The 13348-nt window shown below is 41.0% G+C and overlaps 1 long non-coding RNA gene across 1 annotated transcript in view; it reads left to right on the forward strand.

The window, feature by feature from the left end:
• Positions 1–2223: 2223 nt before the first annotated feature.
• LOC126474968 (uncharacterized) overlaps positions 2224–13348 on the forward strand; it is a 50343-nt gene continuing 39218 nt past the window's right edge. The window contains exon 1 of the long non-coding RNA XR_007586614.1: positions 2224–2396. This is a non-coding gene — a long non-coding RNA (uncharacterized LOC126474968). The remainder of the gene's footprint in view (positions 2397–13348) is intronic.

Consider the following 13348-nt stretch of genomic DNA (forward strand, 5'->3'; position numbering starts at 1 on the left):
CCTGTCATTTTCTTCATTTTTCTCAAAACTGATGCTGAAATGTCACGGAAAAGGAACTAAACAAGCAGGTAATCCTATACTGCGCTCTGTTTCATACGCCTTTACCACCAACACCACAGCCGCGAAAACTCTTCATCGCTTCGCTTAACTTTCATCATAACAAACTCAGACGTCAACACACATGACGCATTCACCAAAACAAATATCTTTGGTTTCGATATACCTCACATCTCTGGGAAATAAAGGGAAGAGAAGAGAAGCATACCTACATCCTTTCGCTTCACAAAATAAGTAATGCCACAACGCTGTGATTTCGGCAGCACTTTAGAAGGCAGAAGGGAGGGCAGTGTAGAGGAATGCTGATGAAGATAGAACATGTAAAAGAACAACCCATTAATTCAATGTTTTAATTTTCAACATATTATATAATGTTAATTTTATGTGTTTGATCGAAATTTGTAATATTCTGCTGCGCATATTCTGGACAATATTATGACATTTCCTATATCATGTAAATGATGCAAAGGACGATAATAAATGAAATGAAAATGAAATATAGATAGTGGCTTGAAAGACACAAGGAAAGATAACGTGTAAAAGAGAAATTCACACTGACCATCACGTCATGTCACGTCCCATACCGTCAAAACGTTCCATAATGCATTTCAAGTGGCTGCATTCACACAGCCCATCAACGATTCGTCACGTCAAGGTTTCTTGGGAAAAAAGTTTTTACGGCGTCGTCATCTGCTAACATCTTACAACCTATTTTCTCCACGCCGACTCAATTGATAGTAGTGAATCTTGTGTTTTTGTTTCATCTTAATTTTATTATTGTTTTTTGTTTTAGTGACAAATTGCAACTGTCCCGTGACAGTTTGAATATTTTTTCCTTTGAGGTTTACTCCACAAGCGATGTCAGATATCTAAATGCGAAGAATTATTTAGGTTTAGGCCTTACAGTAACAGAATAGAACTGTCACCACACTGAATATAAGGGAGAAAACAATTTTCATTAAATAACGTTTTAAGTGAAAAAGTCAGCTACAGTGAAGGAGAAAAATATATTTCCTTATGACGGTATTAGTTTCGTAAGGAGGAAACACGATGGTTAAGGTAAAGAGACTCTTTTTGTTCAGTTATAAGTATTGTTTGAGATGTTTGTACGTATTTTCGTTAGCAGATAAATATCGATGTTTATTGTTTATAATGGAAATGTTTCCCTTCACAGTACAGTAAAGTTCTCATAGAGTACTTGAACGATGCCCCTAGATTGTACAGAACTGAATAATACGCAATTTTGAATCCAAATCCGACGACGACGAATATTGTATGCTTCGTGTGGCGAAGAAAAGCGAAATGATGAATTTTGCTTAATTTTATTGCTTCACAACGTCAAATGGTTGGGTGTGCAGCTCCAAAATGCTCAAATAATAGCAGACTGATGGTTATAAGTTTTATTGGTTTCTGTCAGATATAGATGGGTGTAAGAGGTGCCTTATAAGTTTAAGACGCCAAGACTGGACACCAAAATCGAACAACTACCTGTGTATTGCAAGTAAAAGCATTTTTCTTTGTTTTGGGAATAGGCACGTTGGCAGAGGGTTGGGTTGTTTTGGGGAAGGAGACCAGACAGCGAGGTCATCGGATTAGGGAAGGACGGGGAAGGAAGTCAGCCGTGCCCTTTCAAAGGAATCATCCCGGCATTTTCCCGGAGCAATTTAGGGAAATCACGGAAAGCCTGAATCAGGATGCCTGGACGCGGGATTGAACCGTCGTCCTCCCGAATGCGAGGGCAGTGTGCTAGCCACTGCGCCACCTCGCTCGGTGAGACACATTGGCAGAGGGACGGTAATGAAATAATCATATAAGGAGTGTGTTTATTATAATTTTGCTGCAGGTTATGTGTATATAACGCGACGTAACATTGTAAGTTTAAAGTAAGCTACTTCTCTTGATTTTATTTAGAACAACTGTATAAAATCACAAGTCGCCTCAAGGAGCTGTTAATTTAATAGGAGTAAATTAATATTCCTTAATGACAACGTTTTGGTGCTATCAAAATATTTGCAATTATTATTCGAGGTCCATTTTGAAGAAAACTAGTTTGAGCAAAACCAGGCAGACAAGAAGAACGTGCAACCAAATGTCATCCCTACTCTTCTTTGATGTGCCCTATCCTCAAGTTCCAGTTGAGAGCCAGAGATCAAAAATAGTTCAAATAGCTCTGAGCACTATGGGACTTAACATCTGAGGTCCTCAGTCCCCTAGAACTTCGAACTACTTAAAGTCTTAAACCTAACTAACCTAAGGACATCACACACATCCATGCCCGAGGCAGAATTCGAACCTGCGACCGTAGCGGAGAGCAAGAGTAAAAGCATATATAAGAAATGGTGAGTTAGTGAATAAAAGATGTTAATCCTACAATAAATTCAGTGTTTCCCAGATTGTTTCCTCAGTGTGCTATCAACTGCAAGTTTTCCAGCGTAAACATTTTAAGGGTTAGAGTGTCTGGGCATTTGGGGGAAAAAAGTGTTAAATATTCCTTGTGACACAAAAATGAAGGCAATTTCTGCAGATTCCAGAGTACTTGGGATATCCTGTACAGTATCATTGTAGGAGGGCGCAAGAATGAAGAGTGTCGTGTGTGTTTTGTACCATTGGATATATACCAGTCACAGTGGCAAGGTATGAATTGCATGTGAGCTGGTAATCAATGCCATTTGTTGTTCGTAGGATATCCTGAGAGTAGGTTTAGACTGTCAGGATATCTCATTAGCAAAGATGGCGATTAGTTGTGCGTTAGGCATTGGTTATTCACCACAACAAAAATTCAGCTGCAAAATCGTGATTACAGAAGTGTCCGATTCCACCCGTCTGCTTTGACCCATGACGTATGAAAATGGCAGAAATGACTTCTAAATGTCTCCAATATCGCACCTATGACGTAACTACATACGCACGGCAAAAAACACAAAAATACATATAAATAAGACAATAACATCTACCTCCAAAAAATACAATCACACTAATGGGGCAACCGTGAGATATTGGGGGTTTTTAGGGTGAGGACAAGCTAAATATAATAATAAAAAAATACACACACCACGACCCAAAACACAAAATGACGAACAAAAACAAAAAAATTACAACATTCCGCCACACGAACAAACTCTGCAGGAACCGGACACTTCCCTTTACCTCTATAGGTCAACCACAGGTGACGATACCAAAACACCAATATGTACAATTAAAACTACGAAAGTTGGAATTGGACATTTCCCTTGACCTATATAGGTCAACCACAGATGACGATACCTAAACACCAGTACCTGCAACTAAAACTATAATATTGGGATCAGACAGTTCCAGTGACCTATATAGGTCAACTACAACTATTGATACCAAAAAACCAACACCTACAACTACAAAAAATAAAACCAAAACCACAACCTAAAAAATCCACTAATCAAACATCCATAAATAAAATAAAACACATTCAAGACACCAAAAATACACAAAACACCACAACTCGAGAAGAATATACAAAAAAAAAATTACTTACCACCAACAAATTTTGGCATTGCAAACTAGGTTGGCCAGCCCAACCCCCGATCCCCTCCTCCCCACAAACAATTTAAACTTCTTACCACACAACAAACCAACAACACCTAACGAAAACGCCAAACACACAAACAAAAAAAGTGATGACTCATTGAAAAAACTTCCAAACCTTACGTTTGGAATTACAAACACAGCCAACGACGTCACACATCCAACGCCAAGACTCAAATAAACCCAATACACAACAAGACATCTACAAACACAGCCAACTCATAAACTCCGAGTCGTAATGATGTCACACATCACAACACCCTTACATCCCAGGTCAAAGCAGACAGGTGGAATTGGATGCTTCCATTGACCCACTAGATCTTTAAACGCTCTGCTACATGTAGATGGTGGTATTTGTGTGATAGATGTGCAATAGCCTGCTTTTTTTTCAGTACAAAAAATGAATGAGCTTGGACTTACATTAGTACATACCTGTATGACTTAATGTTTATTGTTTCTAGTTATTTTTTTCTGGTCATCAGTTGTGACAGTGAAAAGTTGGTATGAAACTGGCTGAACTCTGTGTCACAGGAGGATTTTTATATTGGGGGGGGGGGGGGGGTTAATATTACTTTACTTGTGCTTTTGTGATCCACTTCTGTTTTTGTGGCCATCACTTGATTGAGAAGCACTGTGAAAAGACATTTTATCTTGATACGTGAGTCCATCTTCTAATCTTTTGCTAAAAATGAAGATCTCCTTAGATGTCTTTCATAGTCAAGTGTTAGTTTGAACCCTAGAACATATGCCTTTTTCCACTGTAATGGCATTTCCCCCTTTCAGATATCCCAAGCTTTTAGTCCCTTGTGTTTTCTGTACATTCCTATAGGCCTTCTGCATTTATTGCATTGTGACAATGGATTCCATCAAACCACTAATTTGTATGTGGTCACTGCAGGCATATTTGGCCACACTCTTTTGAACATCTTCATCTTCCTGAGTTATTCTTCATAAGGGCCTGCTATTGATTCAGAATATATTTCCATTAGCTCCATTGGTCTCCTCAGTATCTTAATTGCTGCATGTATTTGGTAAGATTTTTATACTAGTTCTGTGTGCTCTTACCATTGTAACTGTATCTAATTTCACTTCTAAATGCTTACAGTCAGCACTTGTGTAACACCACAGTCATCCCCCAACAAGTCCAGTTGCTATAAAACACACTACCCGACTCATTTCACAGGCCATTACTTAATTTGAGTAACTAGTTTGGATTGTTCTTAAGTTTAGTGGCATTCTTGGGAGGTCTGATTTCATCAGGTGTTGTCAAACTGTCAAGAAACATAATTAAGTATGAATTAGATCCCCATACATTGTTGTTTATAAGCATTACAAGGATTAGTTATGCAAACACATTACTTTCTGGTATATGCAAACTTATTTCCACCTCCTTTGAGTGTATTTCCCCCTACCCCCAATCTCCTATTTCTGTTAATGTATTTTGCTATATTATTTAGTCTATGGTCTGATTCAACTTCTTGTAGCATGATTATCACCATTCCACAGTTTGCCCTGTCAGCAGCTGTCAATAAGTCCAAAGTTATTCTGTCAACTTGTCATATGCTCATTTTGTGTACAGTGTTGTGTACAAAGAAATTGTAGATGTCCACCTTTTCAGGTCCTTCTCCCTCTGTAATCATAAACATGTCACAGAATACTAATACACACAGTAAAAATATGTGCTGGTTAAAAGTCCCAATAAATTTTCTGTCTGACATTGAGCTCAGACTTGGCCACTTACAGCCCTGTCACAAGTTTTATGATACAAACCGCCTGAAAGAATTTGAAAACCAGCTTGAGCTTTCGGTTTTATCCACCATTTCAGATCCCTTTGGTTTTTGTTAGAAACTGAAGAAAATCATTGTGATTAATAATGTACTCATGTGATTACGTATTGCAATTTGTAACATTAATGTTGTATAAATATGTAGGTGCAACATGGTTCTTCTGAGTCCATCATGCCTACAATCAAGACATGTAGATGATACACAACTTTGAGCAGATACCTGATTTAGATGCAGTAGAACATAAAAACAGGGTTGCTTTGTTTTGAAACATGAGAATTCTTTTCTTAAAGAACCGCTGAAAGATTTGATAGGACATTAAGTAATTTCCAGACTTCAGAACAGATCAACAGACTTGGTAACAATACAATTTGGAGGTGATCAGCAGACAGCATTGTAAAAGGTATGAAGTTAATATTTATATTGGGCAAAGAAGGTTATAAATCCTTAATATGAAACCCTGAACAATCATACTGGTGGTGTGAAATTATATTTTGGAGTTTTTGATTGTATTGTTGTATTGTTCAGATCAAAGTAGATCTTCTGAAAGATATTAAAAAGGATTTTGTCCTAATGATTCATGAGATGGAAGCCTCTGGCAGTGATCGATCTGATGATTAGAGGCAGATGTTTTGTGATTCTTTTGCTTTGCTTTGGGAAACAGTTCAGCAACAGGTAGCCATCTGACTGTTGTAATTTTGAGAAGTGTTACATATGACTGGAAGCAGATGGTTGAATATTTATACAAAATTAATGTTACTGGCCCTAGCACATCAGGAAATGATACTGGAACTCTCACTTTTGCCCTTATTGATAAGACAACAGAAATTTATTTACATGTCTCCGCTGTTGTTTCTGATATGGGAGGAATGAACAAAAGTCTGTGATGTGGAGTGGGTATTTCAGTTATGTGCTCTCAAGAATTTCTTTCCAACATGCTAGATCTGATACCTGTGTTGTTGCAAGTGTTCGTCAACTTGTAAGAAATTGGCATTCTGGCATCTGGAGCAGTAACACTGTTATCCCTCAGAAAGTAGCGGATAAAGACGGTTACACTCAACAGTGGTCACACCTTATTATCTTTCAAAATTGTGGACTATGGAGTTAAGCAGTGAGAGTAGACTCAGATCATTGCACCATCTTTCAAACAGCTATATACCTTTACCAGATTATTAAAAAAATGAATGTTGGCCTTGCATTAAGATATCTGTCCTCGAAAAGAGCTAGTGCACAGGAAATGTCAGTAACTATGCAAATTTTGCCACCTGAAGCTCTTACCATAGCATGGTGTAATAGATTTCTGAATGAATGGTCCACTTTATTGATGTCCTGAACAATTAAGACATTATTGACGAAAAACAATTTAAAAGAAGTTGGGAGTTTCTGGAAAATTTTGTGAAAATTATTGATAAAACCAAGAGAGGAGATTCTGGGTGGGAGCCATTACATACAGGTTATCTTATGAGCACACTATCATTTATATGCCTGGCTAAAGCTGCTTTCAATAAGGGCTACAGATACCTGATGGGAAGCAGGTATTCTTTGGAAAACATTTTTGCCCAGATATGTAAGAAAGCTGGTTTGAATCTTTCTGCATTAGTTGCGAGAAAAGAACTCAAATTGATTACTGTGATACAGTTTCTGACACCATTCAGTAATACAAACTACTGCTTAATAGTGACAGAGCTTTGCTCAGTTTCTCTGACACTAATCAGAATGGCCTTAAGTCAGATGTTCCAACTAGTTTGCTTAGACCAAGTGCTTCCACTGATTACTTAAGTGGTCTAGATATAAATAATGTGCATTACTTAGTGGGTATTTCAGTATCTGCTGTTTTGAAAAAGGGGGTTTGCACTGAGTGCACATATTTTTGACAAAAGTGGACATGATGATCTAGAACAAAATGAATTTTCAGACTTTGGGGGCTTAAAGTACATTTCACAAGTTGAGTTGGACATTGTAAGGACTGCAGAAAGGTTCATTAAGAAATATAGAGAAAATTAGTTATCAGCAAGTATCAGTAAGAAAACTATTGTAAATTATGTTTTTGATTTACATACGGAAGTACCGCTTTGCTGTAATGTGATCAAGGGATTAGTCACCCATTATGTAGGTGTTTGAGGTATTGGTTTATCTGGGTTCAAGGTGACAAAAAGAAAATTACAAACCACACACTGTCCCAGAGTGAGGAAACAGAAGTAATGTATTGTGATTTGTAACAATTATAACAATTTAATTGAAATGTATGCATTTTCATATAAATTTATCTGAGTGCGAGTTCAGCTGCCCTTACTTGTTGAGTTGTACATTATACTTACAAATTACAAGTTGTATTTTGTGTTATTCCTTTCCCTCTTTCAGTTAACTTTTTGCATCTTGTACCTGACTTACAAAAAGATGTTTTGTCATTTGTGAATGTAAAACGTAACTACTGTATTACAATAAATAAAATTATTGGAAAGATTTAGCTTGTTATGCACATTTTTTAATGTGGAGGAAGTTCATTGGACCTGCCTTGTGGGGTGGAGGGGGGGGGGGTGGGGGGGGGGAGGGGAGGGAGCCCTTTACATGGTTGCAAAGTATCATTTGCAAATGTAGTCTGCAATTAAACAATGGAGAATCTAGGATGGAATGTAACAATGTAACAAAAGGAAAGTTGCCACATAACAAAGATGATGTGTCGCAGATAGCCACAACAAAAAGACTGTAACAAATGTAGCTTTCGGCCACTAAGCCCTTCGCAAAATTAGACCACACACACACACACACACACACACACACAACTGCAGTATCACGCAACTGAGGCCACACTGTGAGCAGCAGCACTGGTGCATGGTGGGAGTGGCAACTGGTTGGGGGTAAACAGAAGGCTGGGGCTGGGAGGGGGAGGCACAATAAGGTAGGGATGGCGGACAATAACATGCTGTTGGGGAGTGTGCAGGGATAAGGTGGAAACTGGGTAGGGCAGCTGTATGCAGTAGGGAGGTTCAACGGAGGGCAGCGGAGAGGTTGGGAGTGGGCCCCGGGAGGGGGGGGGGGGGGGAGGATAGCGGAAAAGAAGAGAAGTAAAAAGACTGGGTGCAATAGAGGAATGAGAGCTGTGTAGTGCTGGAATGGGAACAGAGAAGGTGGTGGATGGGAGAGGACAATGACTAATGAAGGTTGAGGCCAGTAAGGTTACGGGAACATAGGATATATTGCAGGGAAAGTTTCCACCTGCGCAGTTCAGGAAAGCTGGTGTTGGTAGCAAGGATCCATACGGCACAGGCTGTGAAGTAGTCACTGAAATGAAAGATGTCGTGTTTGGCAGCGTGCTCAGAAATAGGGTGGTCCACTTATCTCTTTGCCGCAGTTTGTTGGTGGCCATTCATGTGGACAGACAGACAGACAGCTTGTTGATTGTCATGCACACTGGGCATTCTATGACAACCAACAAGCTGTCTGTCCCCATGACTGGCCACCAACAAACTGTGGCCAAGAAACAAGTGGACCACCCTGTTGGTGAGCACGCTGCCAAACATGACATCCTTACTTTCAATGACTGGTTTACAACCTGTGCCTTATGGATCCTTCCCACCAACACCAGCTTTTCTGAATTGCAGAGGTGGGAACTTTCCGTGCAGTATGTTATACATTCATGTCATTGTCCTCTCCCATCCAACCCATTCTCTGTTCCCATTCCAGCACTACACAGCCCTCATTCTTCCATTGCACCCAGTTTTTTTACTTCTCATGTTTTCTGCTATCCTCCCCCACCCCCACTCCCCCCACCTCCCACCCCCCAGGCCCCACTCCCAACCTCTTTGCTGCCCTCCGTTTAATCTCCCAACTGCACATAGCTGCCCTACCCACTTTCCATCTAATTCCTGCGCACCCCCCAATAGCATATCACTGTCCGCCACCCCTACCTTAGTATCCCTCCCCACCACTGCTCCAGCCTCCTCCTTACCCCACACCCAGTCACCACTCTCACCACACCCCCCTGCGGGTCTGGGGTCAGAATAGGCCCGAGGTATTCCTGTCTGTCATAAGAGGTGACTAAAAGGAGTCCCTCACCGTCAAGGGGATAGTTTGTGCCTGCGTCCAGAGACAGACGGTTCAACGACTTACATTTTTGGTCATTTTGGTTTTTCGCTTATTCTGGTTTCTTCCTTCCTTTGTTTGTTTCCTTTCTTTGTCCTTCTCCCTTTCTCACTGTCTTCCTTATTTCTTTCCTTGCCTTCTTCTCCTTGCCTTCTTCTGCTTGCCTTCTTGTCCACCCTCTGGTCTCCGCCTCGGCATTTGAGACAGTCTGTCCTTTCTCTCCCTTTTTTTCCCTATTCTTCTTTCCTCCCTGTGCATGCCTGAAGGCCGACCCACGCGTTCGCACGCATAGCCTGTGATGGGGTAAAGCGTAATTCCCTGCCCTGGGTCGACAAGTAGAGCCTGTGCGACCCCCTGGTAAAGGCCAGGCCCGGGGAGGGGTGATTGCCCGAGCTGACACCTCCCGACCATGCCGATTGGGCCCTCCATCCGTTTCTTGGGAGGTGTGACCTGAGGTGTAAACATTCACCTAAGGCAGGAGCGCCCTCTGAGAGGGTCCCCACAAGGAAGGAGTGCGCCATCGGAGACGCTGGCAATCATGGGGGATTCATCTGCAATGGATTTCTCTTCTTCTTCTGTCTTGGATTCCACCCAAAAACGGAAACTTGACCAACCACCAGTGACAAAAGTACTATTGCCTGCCCCAAAGTTCCTCGTCGTTTCTAGATCTGAGAACGGAAAGGATTTTTCATCTGTCAACCCTTTTGTTATTCAGAAGGGTGTAGATGCCATAGACGGATCTGCCAAATATTGTACCAGGATGCGTAACGGTACCTTGTTGTTTGAAACTGAGAGTGCCTTTCAGGCACAAAAACTCCTTCAGGCCACACTCCTGTACACATTCCCTGTCCAGGTGGAGGCTCACCGCACTTTGAATTCATCGCGTGGTGTGGTTTCTACTAGATCACTAGACGGATTGACTGACAAGGAGATTCAGTCTTTCCTCACTGAGCAGGGCATGACGGCTGTCTGTAGGATCATGAAAAAGGTCAACAATGACCTTGTACCGACCTGGACACTTTTCTTGACCTTTGATAGTGTTCAGCTGCCGTCGCGCATCAAAGCGGGCTATGAGGTTATTTCTGTTCGCCCCTATGTCCCGACACCTACGCGCTGCTACCAGTGTCAGCGTTTTAATCACACCCGCCAGTCTTGTTCTAATGCGGCTAAATGCGTCACTTGTGGCAGGGTTGCCCATGAGGGTGACTGTCCACCTCCATCTCCTCGTTGCGTGAACTGTCATGGTGACCATGCAGCGTCCTCTCGCGACTGTCCCATCTACAAGGATGAACGCTGTATACAGGAAATTTGGGTCAAAGAGAAACTGTCCACCTCAGCTGTTCACAAGCTTTTTGCTAGTAGGAAGCCCATGCTGCTCCTAGCAGGGAAATACAGTTCTGTCCTCGCCTCTCCTCGGCCTACCATGGAGGTATTGATGCAGACATGTGTTCTGACCTTTAGTGCTATGGTCGTCTGTTTGGCCAGTGCTAAGATCGCCCGGTCAATGTCTCCTCTTCCTCCCGTCACCCCTGAGACACAAGCACCTTCATCAGCTTCTGCCAAGACTAAGACCCAGAAGTCAGATGCACGGGCCTTCAAGAAGGAACTTGCAATGACCCTTTCACGTTCTCGTCAATACGGTACCAGAACGTAAAGACTGAAGATCCACGATTCGGAATGTCAGAACCGTGTAGTAAGTAACGGCAGGAACACCACCACAAAATCAGGCAGCACTAACACTCAGAACCATCGACTCTCGGAGAGAGATTTTAACCGTGTTCAACCCAATGGTAAAGTATCAAACTATTTTTCTCCGAATCATACAGTTTGAGAGAAAGCAGTGAGAATAATTACTTTTGGAAACCTTTTATCAGACAAAGCCTGTTATAACAATAAACTGTTTCGCTTAATAAAACAGCCGCCAGCCCAAATCGGGCACAGTGGCTACACAAAAAGATGAAGTCAACTTTCAACACTGAATAAATAACTACTTTCACTTACTACGGTCACTTGGCAGTAATTACTATTAATCCCACTTTCTGTTACTTATGGAATTTATCACTATACTTCAGCAATTATTTAAAGAAGAGACATACATGTTTCAACAAGGATACAAAAAAATTGTAAACTTATAGCTATCATTCATATGATCAAAACTATTATCTAGCATGACTAAATTACATTTCTTTAGGACTGTTATTTGTTAACGTTTTTCTAACACCAATATTTGTCTGACTTTCTTTGACATGGAGTAGCAACATGAACAATTACTGTTAAGATTGTTGCAGTTAAACAATTATGTTACTTTACTTTCAGAAATACTATTGAAAACTTATCCTCACGGTTACACAAAGCGGTAGCCCTTAAACTGATACGTGCAAACTTTAGTATTTAATAATGATTTTCAGAATTTACTACCAAAACAGTACTAGTGCCAGTAATTTACTATTATTCAAGATTCAATAAACATCAGGATACTCGGAATAAATTTGTTTAGGTAAGGACCATACTGAGGCAAATGACATAGGAAAATCACGGTTAAACACAAAGGTACACTTAACACTTATATTTCACTGATTGAAGATGGATGGTTCATACTGTGATACACTTCTAAATAAAGTACTTTGCCTGTTACTGATGTCGAAGATGGCGTGAGGCGGTGCTGCATAGTAACATTGCGCAGGTACGGCTCTTGATGTACGTAGCTCTGTCTTCCTCTTGGTGGCGATGATAAAATTGCAAATTCCTGAGCTATTAATTTATTGCCATACTGTGCCAATCATGTAGAACATGTCCGAGGCCAAAAACCCAGTCTTGCGGATAAATTCGGGGCCTCTAGTGCTTGACCAACGTAATGCGTGTTCACTACTTGCAGGGCAGCTACCGACTGTGTGAGCCACTTGTGCGCCAAAATCTCATTCGCGTGCCCCACCACCTTTTCCATTCCACCACAGAACGGAGTTCCGTTCTACCTATGATCCCTACACATTTTCAATTTACACTTCTGCTTACAAAAACCCTAAGTATGAACCATCTACAATTGCATGACAACATATACATACAAAATTGACCTAATTAATTGTAGTTGTACTTGAAATATTATATAATTATTTACAAAATATGTTTTAATAGATAAACTACACTTAACAAAAGCTTACTCTCGTTATAGTATTTTCTTAATTTTTCAAAATTATTGTGGGACAAACAAAATTTTAAAATATACAGATTAATGGCAGTATTATATTTACAATAGCATTACAAACTGTCCCCTTCTTGCTTCTCCTTTTTCTTTTTCTTCTCACGATGGCACTTCTTCTTTGGAATATTCCAACCAAGAGGACTTAAAGTTGCTGCTACGCTTGCACTGTCCACTTGTAGTAGCTCTCCAGGAAACGAAGCTACACCCATGTGATCGTATTGACTTGGCACACTATACCTCTGTGCGTTTTGACCTACCCCCTGTGGCAGTTATTCCGGCTCATGCAGAGGTTACGTTGCTGGTCCGGGATGATATCTACTACAATCCCATCACATTGCACACCGATCTGCAGGCAGTTGCCGTCCAAATTACTCTCCCCACTTTCACATTTTCCATTTTTACTGTTTACACTCCATCGTCATCTGCCATTACTAGGGCAGACATGATGCAAATTATTGCTCAGCTACGTGCACCATTTTTGTTGACTGGAGATTTCAATGCCCACCATCCCCTTTGGGGCTCTCCAGCATCCTGCCCGAGAAGCTCCCTGTTAGCAGACCTTTTCAACCACCTCAATCTTGTCTGCCTCAATACTGGCGCCCCTACTTTTCTTTTGGACACAACTCACACCTATTCCCATTCAGACGTCTCTATATGTACTATC

The sequence above is a fragment of the Schistocerca serialis genome, chromosome 4 (genome assembly GCF_023864345.2).
Source record: "Schistocerca serialis cubense isolate TAMUIC-IGC-003099 chromosome 4, iqSchSeri2.2, whole genome shotgun sequence".
Taxonomy (NCBI): domain Eukaryota; kingdom Metazoa; phylum Arthropoda; class Insecta; order Orthoptera; family Acrididae; genus Schistocerca; species Schistocerca serialis.